This window comes from Lineus longissimus, chromosome 14 (assembly GCF_910592395.1).
Source record: "Lineus longissimus chromosome 14, tnLinLong1.2, whole genome shotgun sequence".
Taxonomy (NCBI): domain Eukaryota; kingdom Metazoa; phylum Nemertea; class Pilidiophora; order Heteronemertea; family Lineidae; genus Lineus; species Lineus longissimus.
The window spans coordinates 756700-777813 of record NC_088321.1 but is presented as its reverse complement, the minus strand read 5'-3'; the positions used below and the strand labels follow the sequence as shown (position 1 = coordinate 777813).

The following is a 21114-nucleotide window of genomic DNA, read 5'->3' as shown; positions in this document are numbered from 1 at the left end:
CACTGGTCTGAAAACATTGATAGACCTGAACGTCTTCACTCTCACCCCGTCCACCATATAATCAATGGAAGGCAACGGCTGGAGGATTTCCTCCTTGTAGTTCAATAGGATAGAAAATTCACCATGGACGTTGCTTTTAGAAACGCGGCCCTCCAATCTCACTGTCACGACTTTGGTGAATTTAGTACCGATATTTGAAGGGGACATTGGAATACAAAACATTTCTAATATCCTCACGCCGACTGCAACCCCTTCCGTATCGTAGAAAACTACCATAAACTTTCCTTGCCTCTCGTAGTTCATTTTATGCGCCTTGGTTCTCCCGATGGGGAATTGCATCAAAGGGAAGGTGGTGTTTCTCAAAGCAGGGTAAAGAACGTGAAACGAGTAAACTGAAGTGTGCCTTTTTGCTCGCATGATAAAACCTTCCTGCGTATTGAACAAGGAGTTTTTCCATTTGTACCAGCTGGGCCCGGCTGAAAGCCGCCCGTGTCCGTTATCCCAAGTTAGATTAAATAAAGTCTGGGCAGATTTTTTTGTTGCTTTTATGCGGCATCCTACGAGTATCTTATTGTTGAAGAGTATCGGAGCCGTGTGTATAGCATGACGGGTTTTGTAACAGAAATGACCTTCAGGGATGTCAATTTGACCTACTTTACCAGACCTTAGGTCAAACACCTTATAAATATACCTCTCCTGTCCGCGCCTTCCTATAGCGTCGACTAATATGAGTTTCATTTCATATACGGCTTTGAAGATCATGATGCATTCAATCCAGGCCGCTGTTGTGTTTTGAACGAGTCTAAAATCACGACCTTCAACCTGTTGATAAACTAGGATAGTTTCTATAACATCCGCATAACCAGATTTGCGAGTTTTAAGGAATACTATCGAGTTGGAATTATAATCGTACATATATCGTATTAAAGCATTTCCGTCTATTGAACCGGACACAGGAGGTATGAACTGGAACTTGCCTTGTAACTGGTATGGAACAATACTGTTTTCATCCTGAAAGAATCACTCTCATTAGAAACCATCTGTATTCAACTGGCAAGGATATCCCGCTGTACAAACCATCTGTATTCAACTGGCAAGGATATCCCGCTGTACAAACCATCTGTATTCAACTGGCAGGGATATGTCTCAATACAAACCATCTGTATTCAACTGGCAGGGATATGTCTCAATACAAACCAGGTGTATTCAACTGGCAAGGATATCCCTCAATACAAATCATCTGTATTCAACTGGCAAGGATATCCCTCAATACAAACCAACTGTATTCAACTGGCAAGGTTACGCCTCAATACAAACCAACTGTATTCAACTGGCAAGGTTACACCTCAATACAAACCATCTGTATTCAACTGACAAGGGTATCCCTCAATACAAACCATCTGTATTCAACTGGCAAGGATACGCCTCAATACAAGCCATCTGTATTCAACTGGCAAGGATATCCCTCAATACAAACCATCTGTATTCAACTGGCAAGGATATCCCTCTATACAAACCATCTGTATTCAACTGGCAAGGATATCCCTCAATACAAACCATCTGTATTCAACTGGCAAGGTTACGCCTCAATACAAACCATCTGTATTCAACTGGCAAGGTTACGCCTCAATACAAACCATCTGTATTCAACTGGCAAGGTTACGCCTCAATACAAACCATCTGTATTCAACTGGCAAGGTTACGCCTCAATACAAACCATCTGTATTCAACGGGACAGGCAAGGATACGCCTCAATACAAACCATCTGTATTCATTCGGTTGAAAAGGATTACCTCCTAACAAAAAAATCTTGCGTCAAAAATAAGAACAGCTCGAAACTCTATATAACAAAATGGTAATTTATTTATTAGTCCGATCAAATATTGGCAAGATGTTTCCTTGGCAAGTCAGTCATCTATGCAACTGCGACATAATGGCTGTTTCCATGTAATTTCTTACCTTAACTTCATACATACTGAATCCTTCACGCGCTCGGACCTGATCCTTCTCCATACATGTCCCTCTCTTTACACTCAACTGACAAATTGGTTTCCTAACATCCAAGAGGATGCTAATTGTTGTGCAGTTTAGCAGCCAATAACAAAGCATAGCGCATTCACTGCGGGAGCGTATCACGTGATCATCCTGAGATGGCCGAACGAGCGCCCAGTCTGCACCAAGCCAGTTAAACTTCATGCCACCATGTCGAATCATCTCCGCTTCTGTCCACGAAGTCTAACCTGTCGAAGCGAACGAGTCATCTAAAACACCTGATGACCCAGAGGATATACTAAAAGTAATTTTTTCCGAAATCTCATCGATTTCCTTATCTGTGCTTTTTAGGGGCGGTGCAGTCGTTTATATTTTTGAAAGGACAAACGTAAACCCGGAAAAAGATGAGAAAGACTCTATCTGAAGATACTTCTAGTAAATCGAGACCACGTTGTTTTGGCGATTCCTGAGAAAGAACATGTTTTATCATGGACTTATTCAATAAGATCGTTTCACTTTATCATAATAAACCCATGATACGTGTTACTTTCTCGCTACTGGCGGCGATATTAGGGAGCCAGGGATCGGCCAGGTCACGGCCAGCCTGGAGTGCGCAACTGAACGCAGGATCAAGGTATTCCTTTTCCTTCTGAAGGAGTCCCAAATATGGCGTGTACCGTTGGGTGGTCACATGATTCGTTGGGCGGTCACATGGCTTGATACGAAGGCTCTGATTGGACAAATACTGGTCGTGGTTGTTTGTGATAGTTTAGCTGTAGGCTTCCAGTCATAATGAGTTTGATTATTCAATGAAAACCTATTGCTGAACTGTCACATACTCTTTTCCTCTACGCGAAAGTAGGCCACTGGACAAGTCGTCATCAAGCTGCTCCGTAGTGAGAATGCAGACCAATTCAGTCCTGCTAGTTGTCTGTGATGACAGCTGAGCGCGAGTCTTCCAGTTATGATGGACGGAGATGGGGTAAATACAAACCAATCGCCAAGCCATTGCGGGCAGAACTCCCTCAGCCCTTTCGTTAGTCGTAATCATGGTAACAGGGATGCTTTCGAACGGCTACCAATGAGGACTGAAAATTAGGCGTGGCAGTGTCGACTGTGGACGAGGCTGATGTTGTGGTCAGAATGTTGACCAATCCGCGTTCCAGAATGACATCACGTGATTCGCCGTTACACCACTGCTGGATTCGCGATGATGGTCGAAACATTTTTGAGGTTTCTTCAGTGACGTGTTGCAGTGATTAGCCGGTGTAGAAGTAGAAAATGTCCCCCTGGAAAAGTGTCCGGCCCTATTGTTATCTGGGGGATATTGGTATATGATTTTGCAGAGGCCATGACAGTCAATAGCTAGAGATTAAAGCGCATAGAATCCTTCGTTCCCGGACATTCTATCCTGGACATGTCAAACTTCTACGCCGCAAAACCACCATAATATTCATCAAACGAATGACACCATAATGAGTACGTTCAGAATTTTGCTATTTGGCTGGGCAGAGGTGATTTGCATGAGGAGAAAACCAACCATTTTCTAAGTTTTGTTTCTGAGTGACGGTCTGCTTTACAGCCACTCTCCGCTGATAAATAACACTATTTCACCAAGCGAATTAGCAAAATACTAGTATGTGCAAGTGGTCGGCCATTCGAGTTGGATCTGCCACGTACAATCGTGAAATCATTCGTGCGCCTCCGCCAATTCCTGCCGCGAGGTTGGATTGTAGCTATTTTTTCAATACCTTAAAGAACTCGCGAAATTCTAACATCGGTCGTGGAGCGATCGACCACACAAATATCGCGAGATCTCGCGTGAGGCGCGTGATCTTACAAGGCTCAGGATCCAACGCTACGCGGAATTCGGCTCCTCGAAAGTGAGTAGTTGACAGCCTAACACAGGTATCGCGAGCCACCGTTATATCCCTGTATTAACACATCGAACGATAGCATAATGAAATGAACTAACAGAGAAGAATGACAATACACAAATGGATAAAAATCAAAGAATAGATGCATTTGTAACAAAGGTAAGATCGATACTATATCGACCAAAATTGACATAATGTGCTTTTTTCGTTTTAATCGATACATGTAGTACCGCATCTTCACGACTGTCTTGAATATGCACAGTTGTACCAGAATCTTTCTTCTCGAAAGACTCTGGTGTTTATCCAGGAAAAGGTTTCTGTCAAAGAAGCTTTGGCTTGGGAGAATGATCATAGATTTGCTGGGTCTAGTGATAGCGTGGGCCAACATCAGAGCTGACTATAGTCTCCAATTATGGCCAAAATAAGTCACGCACAGACGAAAGACTCTGGTTTTTATCCAGGAAAATGTTTCTGTCAAAGAAACTATAACTTGGGAGAATGATCATAGATTTGATGAGTCTAGTGATAGCGTGGGCCAACATCAGAGCTGACTACCGTCGCCAATTATGGCCAAAATGAGTCACGCACAGAATAGTCATTACGATATTTGCTCCATCCTGCTGGTTGACGCCTATCGGCCCCCACGAAAGCTGCATCTGGGGGCAAATGTTATCAGGACTTGCAAAACAGGCCACGACTCGACATACCAAAAAATACTCAAACAACTAATTAATATGTACAATAAAATATTTATTTTTTGAACAATAAAGATGAGATTTTTTCAATTGTAGGTTATTTTTTTACACCACGACAACATTTTAACACGTGGAAGTCAGATATTTTCATGTAGAACGTTTACAAACTGTAAGTTTGACACTGAGCCGGTGTAGAAGTTTAAAATGTCCTGGGATAAAATGTCCGTAAACAAAGGATTCTATTATGCGCTGAGCTATTGACGGTAATTGCCTCTATAGAACCATATGCCATAATCTGTCAGAATACAATAGGCCCGGACACTTTTTCCAGGGGGGACACTTTTTACTTTTACACCGGTCGAAGCTGCAGTGACAAGCCAAACGATTGGTTTTTGAAATGAGACAAAATGCAAACAGGGAGCAGTTTTGCCATGGAAACTGGAGAGGACAGTGGGGGTCGACACTTTCCTTCAACATATACACTCCACATGATGGGACCGGACAGCGCTGAATTTACCGAAATCAATGCCTTGAAAAAGTATGGATGCAGTGTATGACTTTTCTCTCTTCATTTGCGAATACTTTTATTGTATACAGGATGCATCAATATGCACGACTGCAGAATGCTTTTCGTACAATTACTATTTACGAGCCCAGGTGTCGTTTTAGTTTTTGATCGACCAGTTGGAAAATTGAAGATCCGAATATTAGGCAATAAAGGACAATCATTTACTCTGTTAAATAGTTGAAAAGCCTGATTTTGTTCAAGAAATGACAATGATGAGTTAGTATGCATACATTGTGTACATCTTCTTCACTGCCAACGAAATGCATATGTCACATGCAACCAACCATGCTGTCACCCCTTGCATTGTGCAATGGATTCGACCTTTGGCATTTAGGGCCTCGCGCCAAAGTGGTCTGTGGGGTGCTTATAACGAGACACGTGTACTACGCGGTATCAGCGTTCTTTTGTCTCCGGACGCGAGCCGGGCGTTACCCGCATATGGAACATACAACATATCACCCGTAAGTAGCTTTTCGTCCCGTTTTCTATGTACATGTATATTCAAGCCGTAATTCATATCTTATACGCTGTGATAAGCAAACGTTAAGTTTGGTTTTGTGTATATTTTTCAGGTTTTCAATTTAACTCGATAAAACCCCACTATAAATCGATCGTTAGTCGCTGCTGCAGTTTCGTACGTGACATCGTGAATTTGTCAAGCGATGCACCTCTTTTTGCCGAGTCCGAGTCGAAAGAAACATCAAGGTAAGGCTTCTATCATTATTGTTATTCCCGCTGTAAATGCACCATAAATTACAATTGGGTGTTTAAAATCACTATAGTTATCCCTAAAAACAAATTATACAGTACGTGACAACATTCTACTCCATCTGTCCGAAACCGAGGCTCACAGGAAGTCGTCTGCTCACCACAGGCATGCGCGGTAGCGGCCGGCCACTCTGCATTTCAGCCCAATGCAACACTTCCGGTGTCCAATACCGCAGAAATTTCCGAATCCTTGGCAGTCCCAGTCGTCACTGAAAAAATTTCGATATCCCCATTGTTTACTGAAATAAACACGTGAGGGTAGTACTTTAGTCCGGGGCCAGGGGCGCCACTTTTGTAGAGAGAAGCAACCTCGTTCCCACGTTTTTCGCGCCAAAATGACCGGCACAGTGGATGCACTTTACGGTGTATGCAATGCGCAGTGCATTCAGGTGGAAAACTCACGGCAACGAGGCTGGCGATTATAATAACATTTGAGCGGTCCCTTGCCGAATTCGTGTTGACAACTTCACTCGATTATCACTTGCTAAATCTGCTAAAGCTGCTCAAAACGGGAAGTCATCTCTGTTGCTGTGGCCGGGCGTGTGTCATTTTCATTGGAACGACCACAACGTAAACAAACGGCGAGCCTTTAAATACCAAGTTGTCTTTTTTTATTCGGCAAGTTTCCAAGGAGCCATGCAGGGTGGGGGAGGGAAGTCGGGTCCTCGGTCTAAGCCAAGGTGGATTATTTTTCTGGGCGGGAAGGATACATCGGTAGAACAACATAGCAACAAACATTCAAATCAATACACGTAGGAATTTAATCCTAAGATTGAGAAATTATCACAGATTTAAATGGACAAGAAAGGCGTGAGATATGATGGTCTTTGAAACCAGTTGGCCATCTTCTACGATACCATGCAATCATAGCGTACATGTACATGTGTCATTAGCGCTCTGAGCCCTTCAAATGCACTTTAATCTGTTCCGTAATTCACATACCCCCCCCCCCCCCCGCGATTTAGCGCCCGGGGACTTTACAACACCTAAACCTATAAAATAACATGCTGCCACCTACTGGCTAACACTCTAACTATACTTACGATCTCTTCGCCTCCATCGCTTTTTCGAGGTATCTCTGTAGAGTGCTGTCGTCGCCATCTGCAAAATAGCATCATGGGAGAATATTTGAATATTGCCATGGAAACGGTAAATAAACAGACACGCTCTATCAGAGACAATCGAAACTTAGCACATTCCTTGAGCATATTTGAAATTCATACAGAAATACTTGATTCTGATTGGTTTAATTCGAAAGACGGTCCTGATTGAGTGACAGATTGTGAGCAGCTGATTGGTCAATGCGACAGGAAGTCCATAGAAATCTCCTGGAGAAATGTTTTGTGAAGTATTGTATTTTTAAGATTTTTTTTTTTTTTTTTTTTTTTAAATCCCACCTGCACGTTTTCTTTAGTAATGACTTTTATTCTATAATGTATTAATGTTTTATTGTTTTATTATAAATTGTAAAGCGCTTAGAAGTTTTAACAACGTTAAGCGCTATAAAAATGTTTTTAATAATAATAATAATAAGTAGGAATTGAAAGCACTGAAATCAGATGTTCTTTTTCCTCCTCATTGCCTACACGCACTAATAGACCCCCAATTTTAACACGACAGATAAATACTAGTTTTAATGGCCAAAAAGCACAGACAGTAAATCAGCTGCAATGAACGTTAAGTGATGTAAACAATTAACAACACAGCCGCATCAATTTAATCAAACGACATCAGATTGGAGAATTGATAAAACGACTTTTAGTCTTTCTATTTCATTTCCTTAATCCTACACTTGTCAAACTTGAATCAACAACAAATGGCTCAATATTCAGATAAAGTGATCGATGTTTTTCAAATATTTAAAGATGTTATCTTATTTCGCTTGAAACTTCATGATTCACTTGGTTCAGATTAAGTCATTTTCCCGCAGATATCGGGGATTTGCAGCTGGTAATATGAAGCAAACATGAAGAAAAATAGCGCTTTCGTTTTTTTGTGCAGACGATGTCGTTTAGTTTCTTAATATAAACAATGACGACCACTTCCATTTGCACCGAAAGGTCGACGGCAGCGCTATATCAATTTACCTCCGAAGATTGTGTGGTGTTATGTCAGAAATTTTACTCCGCAATTGAGGTCAAATGAAGAAAACTTACGCTTTCGTTTCGTTTGAGTATACAGACGATGCTGTTTAATTTCTGAATATAAACATTGAGAACAACTTCTACTTGCACCGGAAGCCATCACTGTTTACCAACACTGTTTACCTCGGAAAGAGCGTAGTTTTATGGTAAAAAATACGACTTGTTGCACTCTTGAACTTTATTAACCACTGATGACTAACCACGTAACTTGTGCGTAAAATTGTGTTAAGAACATCTGAACTTGCATTCCATCGTCAACAAAACCCACACTGTCACGTGATGTCTGGGCATGCGCACGTGACCCGCCTACCACAGTAGTCTCAAACAAGATGCGAACCTAATGAATTATGCAACTTTCGACTTTGCTAGGAAGCTGCAAATCATTGCGCCAGCAATTCACTATCATGCGTCGGGGAGAGTAACGAACTTATGTTTAATCAGATATAAGTTGCTTGTAGAGGCTACGTGGCTTGGTAGCCGCCTGGGACCGCTGTGGTTAAGCGCGTCAAAAGCGCGTACCCTGCTATACAGACAGGAAGATCAGACCGTGGTTATTTAGGGTGAACAAGTGCACTTTTTAATGCCGCTGGTGTATAGCTGATATGAAAACGTGCCCGAGTGGTATTGAAATATCTTGCACAACAGGGTTTTGATAGAACGCAGTAGAAAAGGAAAAATTAAGAAGAAGAAGATGTTTGCTACGATAATGAGAGACGTTATCATCGCAAGTCAAGGTCATGAAGCAGATCAAAAACTACTCCCAAGTGCGCAATTTCACAAAACCAGAAATTTGCTTCATATGACTTTTTACGGCAATTATTAAATCACGATAGCATCGCAAAAATCCCAACCAACCACACATCCTTGAAACACTGACTTGAAAAAAACTTAAAAATCAAATAACGATGAATCTATAACAAGCTTCAATAGAAAATTGTCTGACAGGCTTCAGTTCTGTTTTTATCAATCTCAATCTCTTAATCTCGTAATATCTCGTTTGCACCAACGAGGTTTTTGTAAATCTCGTTGTGATGGTGAGACTGTCAATCATTTTCAGTAGAGAAAAACAAAAGAGGGAAAATGAGACAAAATGAAATGCGGTAGAACCCCGGTCGGCGACCACCCCGCTATGACGACCAAGAATCGCCGATCCCGAATGGTTTCCTCTCCAATTACCATTACAAGGCCCCCGGTAACACGACCACCCCGGTACCCAGACCACGACCACTGGATTGGGCGGTCCCAATGATTCACCCCTCTAACCCGACCAAAGGGTCTAATAGCCGTGAAAAGACGAATGCTGCCATGATTTCTGTTAAGAAATTGATTACGGCAAATTTATCATGCTACTGATCCCGGACTGTACAGAAGCAACTCGACAATTTATCAACAAAATACAGCTGAATTTTCTTCACCAGACATGATAGATGTTGATTGAATGTTTTAGATTGTTTAACATCTTGAATAACGCGAAATGATAACGCCATATCATTCATAGGATAAAGACAAAGTCGAGAACGAAGTATGTCACCATCTGGTGTCCTCGAAACTGTTCAGATCTGATACAAAGAACGGAAGTCTCGCCGTAAGTTGTACTGGGCCAATCAAAACTCCTCATCTTCAGAAGCTTTTGCGGCAGTATTAGTGGACACCTCCAAACTGAGATGATGGATGGGACTTCCTTAGACCGGCGCTGGCCCGCCCTCTACAAGAGGCAGCCTCAGCCTATGACTCACTGACAGCTGGTTTTTCATCCCTCGCGGGACGTACGAGGACATCGCGTTTTATCCCATACATGTCACATCCATTCAGAAAATCTAATATTTTCTTTTGCACTAAGTGATGTTCCAAATTTGTGAACGGACAAGTCTAGCTAGACGCTATTCACCGAAGATCAAAAACATTGAAAGCATCACGCAATAGCCGCGAGACCATCCTGCAGTTTTTCACAACACGCAAATATTGACGCCTGGCTTTTCTCTGGAATTTCCCTACGGTAACCAAGCGGCTCTCAGTAAAGTCTGACCATCAGATGATATTGATGCGCGTTCATTTGATTAGTGAAGTTTTTTCCCGCAACTTTGATCACTTCTTAAGGTGTTTTTAGAATTCTTTGAATGCATTTTCTGGTAAATATTGCTTTTCTTCTGAACTGCTTTTCTTGCAAATACTACTTTTTGGTCAATTAACATGATATAGATCAACACCAGAAAAACCCGACCAACGCCGTCCGATAGAGGCCGCCAGTGTAATCAGTCACGTGCCGCCATTGACGAATCAGCTCGCAGCAATCAATCACAATGGCAGCCTCAACGAGACGGGGTGTATTCAGAGAATCACCTTCTGTGTGAGGACACCTTTGAGAGAGGACAGCATTATTTGGTCCCTTGGTCTAAATTGATATCGTATTATACCGCGGAGACACAATGTACCTCAAAAGTACGGCTCGCAGTATGTTTTGGCTAAACGATCGTACGTCTTGTGTTCGAGGACACAGGTGATCATAATCAGGACACCTCTTTATTTAGGACAGCGTCCCTGATGTCCTTGTTTGTATGCTCCCACCTGATATGACTGTTCACCAGAGGATCTAACAAATTTGCAATCAAATTACTGGAATGCCTACATCAATTTCAAACCTGGATGCCAACAAGACCAACCTCCACCCCACCCCACCCCCACCCCACCCCCACCCCCAAGGTAGGAGAGGCCAAGACCACAGTACACCCCCCACAAAATGCCCAACTTTTTTACATTAGACAATTAGATATAGTAAAGCTACCATCAGTAATAAACTTTGGGTGCAGGGAAACTGGACTCATGCAGTCATGATTAGCATGATCATCAAGTGAAAAATGAATTTTCAAACTTCATTTAAAATCTAGAGTGAAAAATTTAAATCTCAGTAGTATCAGAATGATGGTGTTTCACATTAGCATGAAACAAGCACGATTTAAAACTAGGTATATTGCATAGATCAACCCCCCAAGCTCCCTAGTGACCCCCTCGCAATGACCAATTCAATTTTTTGCTGTCACATCATTAAAACCTCCAATTTCGGCATGGAAGTGGACAAAGAAAAAAATGTTCCAAAACACCAGAAGCAGTGTTATTATGACTCTAGATGGTATTGCCCTCTCGCGGATCTATCGGCAACTAAAATATTATCGCTAGAAATGCCAGTTTTTGAGCCGTAAAAACGCCTCAAAGGCTTATTTTCCTGATTTTCCCTGTTTGAACTTCATCAATGCATGCAAAGCGGCGGTACAAAGGTGGACAAAGGATTTTTTTGACTAAATTCACTGAAATTTCGCACAGTATTAGCTAGACATTAGAGGAAACCAATGGGCTATCGGCAAAGTGCGTAATGCTCCCCACCGCCTGATTAACTCTTCTTTTTGAGATTGCCCTAAGCTAAGCGCACTACTGCGTTGATCGGCCGAGATGGTAATTAGTGCGCATGCGCAAGTTCGAGGTCGGGGATTTCTGGTATTGTCATACACTTTGTGGCGGTGTGACAGCGGATATAGTCCCCCTGGAGTCATAGTCCGGTAGCATTGTATTCGACCAATTAAGCAGCATGATCTATTGTACCGCTAACCCTAACCAAAACATTTAGCAATGCGGGCTATTGTTACACGGACTATCAGCCCTAGGACTACTATCCCTTGCACACCTGTTCTTTGTGTCTTCATTGAAAATAAAAGTGTCGGTAGGGTCGACGGCGACCTGATGAAAATTTGAAACAGGAGACTAGCCATGTCATGCGTATCATCGCCGTGTACCATGTTTACGATAATTACGATGTCGCGATGATTTGGCTACTGCGTTACATAAAATGAAAGTTAAAAAAACAGGCCAAACCTACCGTAGGTTCAATAACCCCCCCCCCCCCCCCCCCCAAACACAAACTAATAAGAAAAGCAAACGTCTCCAACTTTAAGTTGGGAGTCATGTGACAGGGTTCAAATAGAAAAGGGTAACACCCAAGACGTGTTTTTCCACGCACCCTACCAGATGTTATTTCGCCAGCATTTTTGCAGTAAAGATCGCGGAAAAATACCCATCAACAGTGTGCAGGATTAGGGCTTTATTCGTGACGAAAACGGCTCTGATACACGATCAGAAAAACAACAGATAAGTATTCGCGGCAGGTAAAGTGCAAAGTGCCACTAGTATCGTATTCGTCCGCGGAGAGAATGTTTTCTTTAGAAAATAGTGCCATTTCTGTCTTATCATCGAGCTTCCTTTCCACTTGACTTATGCGCCTGATCCTCTTTTTATACCAAACCGATCGTCTGCTTACAACCCGATCTCAATTTTATGCACAACCTTCATTTGCTCCTGATGTATTCTGTAGTATTTCACAATCTTTGACATTCATGTTAATCTTCGATCACATATCAATTTAGACGTCGATACATTCATCGTGCGGATTTCTCCATTTCCGCCATTACGACGCTCTCGCACAATACGCCCACGTTGCATTCACAAAAGGCAATATCGCGTTTCCAAATCCCGGTTATATGCAATATCGTTATCAGCTTAACAGTTGATTTATTGCGAAAATAAGTATCAATTGATTGATACGAATCGAGAAAAGATCAATCGATGGAATCAGCAGCCACTTTTGGTATTTTAAGTGTCAAAACATCCGGGTACTTTCAGATCCAAACAAAGTCGTGACCTGACCGATCCCTGGATCAGAGGTCACCAGGATATCGAATCTTTTGTTTGGTTCGTGAATTGGTTCTTACATCTCACCAGAACCTCGTTCCGATGGCGAAATAAGTGCTGCATTAAAGTGAGGCAATCTAAACTTTAAAAGGTCTTACTTGGCCGCGAGATTGATGGACGAGGTTGGTCCTCTGAACCCGAACAAAACAATCAAAGACACACGCCGTATTAGGATGGTTCGAATCGGCGCCCAGAGATCGAGGCTGATCCAAACAACCTCAATTCCTCGCGATTCGAACGCGATAATCAGCAAACGCGTAATCAACGGCCATCTTTGGCATTTCAAGCCATGTGCTTTGCGGCAAATCCTGATCTTAAGTGATCAAAGAGCACGGAAGGTTGACGACTAGAGACAGTGATGAAGGGATTGCCGTGGTCAGCTCACGGCCGCGGCATTGTCCACAACAGCAATCTATCAGTTGGCTTGGAAGATTCTTCTGTTCGATCTGATAAACCGGTACTCAAAATTTACAAGTCTTTTGTTAAACAAACACAGCATAAGAGAAACTACCTTTGCGTGTGATAACACGTTGGCGGATTACGCTCTGAGATTGTGACGCTTTCCGTAACATGGTCGGCAAACCGGTGTAACATCTGTGGTTGTTCCCCATGTTTCAGTGTTTCCAAACAATAGGCAGCTAGAGAGACCATGACTTTTCAATAGGGGGGATACACAGAAATACTCGTCAATCTATTTTTGAGCGTTCCCAAACAATGAGGGGAAACACTCAAAAACAGAAACACTCAAAAACATTACACCGGCCTTCGGGATGTTATGACAAGACCGTCGAGCATTTGAAGTTGATACAAACATCCTTCATCATTTTATGCCCGCTTTGTCCACCCTGGAGTCCCCAAACTTGTCGAGAATCAGGGAGGTCTCCCAACTTGCCGAGCTGGCAAGGGCAGTGAGAGCAAAGAAATGCAATGCTGCTCTCCCCAGTGATGTCATTCATCACCAAATACAGTCCAAATCACAATTAACATCCCGTAAATCACGTCATTGACGCGTCGGTGGCGCAGTTTGACGCGCTACCCGGCGAAACGCGGCACAACTCGGCGCGTAACTCGCGCGTACGTTGCGGGTCACTGACGCGAAGCAGGACGGATGTCACTTTTGACTTGGACTGTATGTATACTTAACTTCTAGAGTTCGAACTGACACGTTCCCTGCGTTCTGTTAGTGTATTAATGCGCGTATAGTACCATCACATGGTCCTGTTATCAATGCGCGTATATTACCATAATTCAGGAGGAAAACCTAACTTAATAACAACATTTGACATCGACAATAAACTGTACATGCGTCTATCTTGATAATAATTAAATAATGCCATTAACCAGATATATACCTCATCCATTGCAATACGTCAGCCCCATTTTGCGATGGACGGTGCTATTACCCATAATGCATTGAGACTAACGAGTTGGGGGACCATATTGGATATTTATTGTTTCCTACGTAGAAAAACACAATAGTTGTCTCGACCATTTGAGGTTTTTGTATCAGTTTTATGGATCTGCTAAATGCTGGCCGGATCCTTTCGTTTGGAAGTCTACAGACGTGACAACAATATTGGAACAATTTCGTTCCCAGGTATACTCGTCTCAGCGCAATTGCACGCAGCCAACATGCATGATTGTGCGAATAAAGGCCTTTGGGACGAGAATGGATCGGCTGCAGTCCCGTATATTTTGCAAGTTCCTAGTTCCGCTGTTCCTATTTGATGAACATAAAAACAAAGTTTTTTCTTTTTATCTTTTTGCTGTCTGAACCCAGAAAGTTCAATGAATCGACGAATCCGCTTTTTAAAATCAACTGTATTGCATTTCAAACAGATCCGACGTTACATTCTCTATGGTTGACCGAATGTATTCTTTTAATCTTTATTTTTTCTTTCAAATCAATACTCTCAAATCTTATTTGATACCGCGTTCTCTTCGACGTTTTTCTCTTGGCTGATTTGCACACTTAAAAATATCTTTCTGAAAGTATTCAGTGTCGAAATCTGCCTTAGTAAAAAAGAATTCTTTCAAAAATCTTATTGTTAGTTTTCGGAATAGATTCCTCAGTCTAGGTACTGGTTGTCTCACCAAACAGCTTGAGGGTGGAGCTAAAATGTAGGTCAAAACCGAGACGGCGGCTGAGCATTTTTTGACAATACGACAGGTCAGGCCGTGCGGAAAGGTGGTACAACCGAGCCAATACCGGTGTAGAAGTTTAAAATGTCCTAGGATAAAATGTCCGGGAACAAAGGATTCTATTATGCGCTTCAATCTCTGAGCTATTAACGGTCAGGGTCTCTATAGAACCATATTGCAGAATACAATAGGGCCGGACACTTTTTCCAGGGGGGACACTTTTTACTTTTACACCGGCAGTGATCACCAATCAGGATCCGGCATTTCCTCATGAATAATTCTTTTAGCATACCTGTCGTCTGCCGTCAGATGTAACGCGCAATCATCTTGATGTATCCTTCGGTGTTCCGACAACGTGCCGGTCCATATTTTAATATTAACTAATTCATTCAAGGCATTTCTGATCATTCATGCGATGGGATAAAATACCCTGCTGTTTAAATTATGTGCGGGGATATTTCTGTGTCGGTGTGCATCACTGTAGAATTTAATTGGCGCAATTTTTCTTCCAAAAGCAATCGTGCTCATTGGTTAATTCTGCTGCAATAAGCGACGTTTTATGTTGAAGTTATTACATTAGATGAGTGTGTTCGTCACATATAGGTATTTGTTTACCTTTGCAACGCAATAGAAACAAGGCCCTCCCATAACACTGTCGGAGGGGTGCAATCGGATAAAAAGCATTCATGCGGACCTTACGCCCCTCAAAATGACGTTGAACTAATCTTCTGTCTGTTTCTTTTGTGTCGTCATTTCCTCTCCAGGTAAACACGTATCTTTCTTAGGTAAACTGATATCTTTAGCCACCGCCGTGACTACGTGGTATATTCTTCAAAACAATGGTTATTCCTGGTGTACATTGTAGCCTCCGTGTGCACGTACGTGTACTACGAGCTGTTTTCTACACTAAAGGAGCTATAATTGTACTGGGTCTATACGTGTATAACTTTACCGTATATGTTTTACGAAGAATAAGAAATTGATCAACCCACGCAGCATCACCTCAAAATGAAATATATCAAAATAATTAAAAATTAAAAACGAGGCAGACGACTCATAAACCTTTTATCTTTACGCACAAAGCGGCAATTAAATCAAACCGGAACCAACCAGGACTAAATTTAAGGTCTGCAGTGAATATTGATGTGGCTAGGATTGGCCTTTGATTCGAAAATAATTCTTGAATTACAAGTTTAAACATTATTCGGGCTTTGAAGTCAAAAACGAATCAATCTTTGTTCTTTATTTATCAACAGAAAGATATCATTTTGATCTGAATTTCATTGTCATGAAGTCGCCGATAAAAAATCTATAACGGGCCATTATAGAATCTCAATATCAAATAAGAGGACAGCTGCCATTTGCTGCCTCTTAAACCGGAAATGATCAACCGGAAGAGGCCCAATGTACGCTAGTTAACGGTGCTGGTATCACTGAGGAACCGTTACCGATGGCGGGGCGTGGAGATTGCATCGAATCTATGTGGATTATCACCCGTCACAGATTCTACAAGGAAAGCTTTGCCCGTTTACTCCGAGAGGAAAATAAATTCCGGTTGTCCCCCCCCCCCCCCCCGAGGTGAAGGTAACTAATACCTCGAACTTTCATACAAAAACCCGTCCCGGAGGCTAAATTTATCCAAAATAGTCACCCACAAGGGAAATCTATCCTGATTGGTCAATTTTCAAATTGCTGACGATAAAAAAGATGTATGTATCGCGTCAGATCACGTGACTATCAGCCCCAGACGAGAGAAACTACGCAAAGAGTATCAATCCCTATGTATTGTGTACATAGCTTGTACACAACGTGGAAGAGTTGCACTACATTCGCGTCTCCACCTGATCAAGCATATGGAGAGTGTGCTGCGATCCAGTGTAAAATTGAGCTGCCCTCATTGGTCTTCGATCTGTATCTCTGTGTGCAGGAACCACACAGCAGTACCAATAAGCTGGTTCAAGATGGCGGAACATTCTATCTGCCTAAGTTTCCAGTTCTTTATCCAGCGTTTTAGTGCATCAAAACTTCTCTATCCTGTCTCTCTAGGTGTTCAACCTTGATTAGGTAACCTGCCACAGTGTGCTCCTAATCCGAGCACAGATTCAAAAAGCACTTAACCTTCTGCATATCAACCAAATCAGTTGCTTAATACCCCAATATCGGTTGCTTTCCATTAGGTTGTCAAAAGTCGCGAACCAGAACATCGATCAGATGACGCAGACGAGTAGGACTCGGTGTGATATACTGCGTCGTCTTGTCCGCGCGAGCTGAGTTGTTACATCGGAGACGAAATCTGATTGCTGGAAGTTTTGCCGAAATATAACAACAGAGGCAACTGAAACAAGAAGATTTGCCAATAGCTTGTTTCAAGTTCACTGCTAATGGGTTGTATGCTTTAAAACGCTTTAAAATGGACGCAACATGATTGGAAGTTGTAATCCTGATTGTAAGCCGACCATGGCCTGTCAAGATTACAGTACAAAAATCCTTGGCAACCGATTTGAAATTGACAATGGGCTAATATAAGGGCATTCATGCGATGCTAATCCCATTTGCCAGGATTGCTAATCTCATAATTATATATGCTATATTGGTGTAGTCACTGCTAAGATTAGCAGAGATCAAGTCAACGTATACTTTCATTTCCTAATTGTTTGTTTACTAACAATGAGCGTTAGCGCTGATTAGTCTGCTATGATCCTACGCCATTCAAATACAACACCCCCGGTCATATTCCCAAAGAACTGCGTACAATTTTGATAGTATTTCGCTGCATTTTGAGACTTTATGCAGTGACTAACTCATATTCCTAGCATCGAAAGCTTAAATCATAATCTTTGTATTCAAAGGTTGATTCGTAAGATTCTTAATCCATTTTCATCTTGTGACGTTTCTGCACCGAGACACTTGACCCATAAGTGCGTAAACTCTTCACAATGCAATATCAAATATATATATATATCCTTTGGCTGAACGGCTTTTAGTAACCTGATTGAGAGATCACTTTTTTACCCTGCCATTGCGTTATTTTACCCCTTAATTACCTCGCACTTAAAATGATTGATGCCTTGCCCTATACTCGGCCTATTGTTAAACAAAGCCCGCTCGCGCCTTGGCCTAAATGACTTCAGGTCTAGCCCAATACACGGTCTATTATCTTTAAACAAAGCCCGCTCGCGCCTTGGCCTAAATGACTTCTGGTCAGCCCAATACACGGTCTATTATCTTTAAACAAAGCCCGCTCGCACCTAGGCCTAAATCACTATTGTTCTACTGTCTTATCAAAGGGTTACCATGGTATATCGTGATAACAACGACCTCCACGAAAGAGCTGCCATGGGGACATTAGGCCAAAACCGTAACAATTATAAAGTTCGATGATATAAGAACTTACAATACTGGGTTCACCCAGAGGCTGCAACTCGACCATCTATGACGTATCAGTCGCAGGCATAATCCTTCAGATTTTCTCTCTCGGAAGCGAAATCCACGAGAAAAGCCGTTAATAGGCGATGATACGGATGATCACGTCAATTATCACCATGATTGACACCGGTCATGAGATACGTTGTAATTGACATGTGACGTCACTAATTGATATTTTTTTGAGGCCTATCTAAATAAATGGCTTTTTTATATTGGGAAATTTGCGCGAAAGGCGACGACGTGAAACGCTTATGTGGAGATATATCTTCTGCTCGAATGATTCGAATCTTAATTCAAATCTGCCATTGCCGACATGATTGGCGCCAAAAACTATTTCTTTCGACCCTGTTGACCTCGCTTCTAAAAATTTTGTTTTTAAACCATTCAAACATTTAAATCAACTGCAAACATTTTCAATAAAATCACCGAGCTATATATATACGATATATTAAGAAATATCTATAGTAATATTGAGTTATACGGTTACCTTGGAACTATTTGCACCCAATTACTCTTCCGCCAGCGTGACCTAGCCACAATCATGGCGCGTACCCTAAGGCCTGTCTTCAGATTGCAGAAGATCTCACGTCAAACATGAACGCCTTGATAGCTCAGCGGTTAGAGCGCTGCGCTTAGATTGGGTGGTCACGGGTTCGAACCCCGGCGAATGTATTTTTTCGTTTTTTTAAAATGTCTTCTTTCCATTTTTCATCCATGAACGTTTATCAGGCGCGGATTCGAATTAGATTCAAACCCTGGCGAATCTTATATCGTTTTTTTTTTAAATCCTTCTTTGTACTTTCAATAATGAACGTTTATTAGGCGCGTATCCAAGGGGATGCACCAGAGGCACGCCCCCTGATTGATATAGAATCTTTGAAATTGACCATGAATTTTGGAACACACCTGTAGTGCAGCAATTTTGATGAGAAATGCAGTGCACACTCCCTCTTCTTCCAGTTCCTGGATCCGCCAGCGCTCTTAGACCATCATCATTATTATCATTATCAATATTATCATGAAGAAAACCCCTTCACCCGCGAACTTTTCAAGCTGAAGTACACACTGATTCCAGGTTTTCGAGCACTCCAGGGAATGGTTTGACTATCAGTCGGCGGAGCTTTCTAAATGCAATTGCCCTGTGCATCCGCACTTTCGGCTGCACTTTTTGATTGCATCTGTAAGACGGACATCATATAAACAGAACTATTGCTACAACTCACGGTGACTATCAGAGAATGTGGTAAATGACAACGCTATTTGATCACAAATTCTCCCTACTATCATCAATGCTAACGTACTTAAGAACAAAGGAGAAATCGAAGTGTAATAAAGAAACATAGCTGATCAGAATGTAAATTCTCCCTACCTTTATCGAAGGCCTCGGCATGTGTGAGGGAAAATAGCACCATTGTACAACAACATACAACTGCAATGCATTTAACAAGAAGTTTATCCATTTTGCAAACTGGCGATTTGGTCTATGTTCGTCGAGTCGTTTCCGTTACTTCGTCTTATAAATCGTGTGGAGCAATAACTTGTGCGGGTAAAGGACCGCACTTAAATGTTCCGCTATGGCCATCCTCGTCCCTAACCTCCGCTGGGGCTGCTCCTTTTTGATTGGATAATTTATGCCCCACGCAACTGCTCATTTTGGACCAGCGATCTGAAAGCGAGGCTTTGCGCGTTGGCACTTGACTAATGAATGAAGTCAACATCCCGAGGGAATAGAAACGAGTCCGTCAGTGTGATACATAAATGTAGTAAACCGGTGTTTACTTGAAATACACAAATGCGCTTCCAACTTCTTCTTCGGTCGAAGTACAGTTTTCTAGTGAAATTAGATTTACTTTGATCAGCGGATGTTTACATATTAGGTACAGGTGGTTAGGCCCAAGTTGTCCATTTAAAAAACCCGGCTCGCACCTCGACCTCAGTTGCCATTGTTCTACTGTCTTATCAAAGGGTCACCAAGGCAAGTTTTGACAACATCGACCACCGCGAAACAGCTTGAGGGTCGTCAGGTCTAATCCGGCAAAGGGCAAACGATGCGGGCAAACGAAAAGGGCAAACGATGAGGATTTTCTCTACTGATTTACATTTTTCATGGAATTTTTTTTTTTTTACTCTCCACATCAAATAACAGGAGCCTTTATAGAATGACGTAACCTGCATCAACTTTCCGCAGCAGATTTTTATATCAATAACAATAATCGCGATGCAGTGTTTCTTATATCAATAACAATAATCTCGATACAATGCACCGCTTTATACCTCGCATCAGGCTTCACAAAATAACAACACAAAGGTTATATTTAAATCTCTGATGACGTCATACTGATCATATCATCATTAAGCCAATTGATGGTTGGTAAAAAAAGAGCGGCAATTGTATTTAATGCTCATTTTAGTTTATTGTTTATTTCGTAAGGGGTTCTTTGTTTCCCTTTGCATAAAAGGCTTTTTCTCCCTTTTTCGTGGGGGCTTTGAATAGCGTTGAAAAACAAGACAATTTATTCTGATTTCGTTTAAGAAAAATATCAAAAAAAACTTGTTATTGCATATTTTACACGTTTTGCAAGAATAGCCTTTGATCTATTCACCATAATATTGTTTCTTAAACGTACGCTACTAAGATGACTAAGAGACAAGACCACTAATGAATATTCATAGGTTGGATGGTCCAGGCCTATCAGACGAGTGCATGTTTTTAACTATCAAGTACATATTTGGAGAGGTATTGAAAAAATATTTGCTGTGGCAAG

General features: G+C 41.8%; 1 long non-coding RNA gene across 2 annotated transcripts; it reads right to left on the bottom strand.

Annotated features, from left to right (window-relative positions):
• Positions 1-4598: 4598 nt before the first annotated feature.
• LOC135498881 (uncharacterized) lies at positions 4599-19902 on the bottom strand. 2 transcript variants are annotated; one of them, XR_010449167.1, is made up of 3 exons: positions 19719-19902; positions 6944-7001; positions 4599-6139 (listed from the first exon to the last, which is right to left on the bottom strand). It is a non-coding gene; the product is annotated as an uncharacterized LOC135498881 (long non-coding RNA). The 2 variants fall into 2 exon arrangements; XR_010449168.1 differs by having other exon boundaries at positions 4599-6109.
• Positions 19903-21114: the final 1212 nt, after the last annotated feature.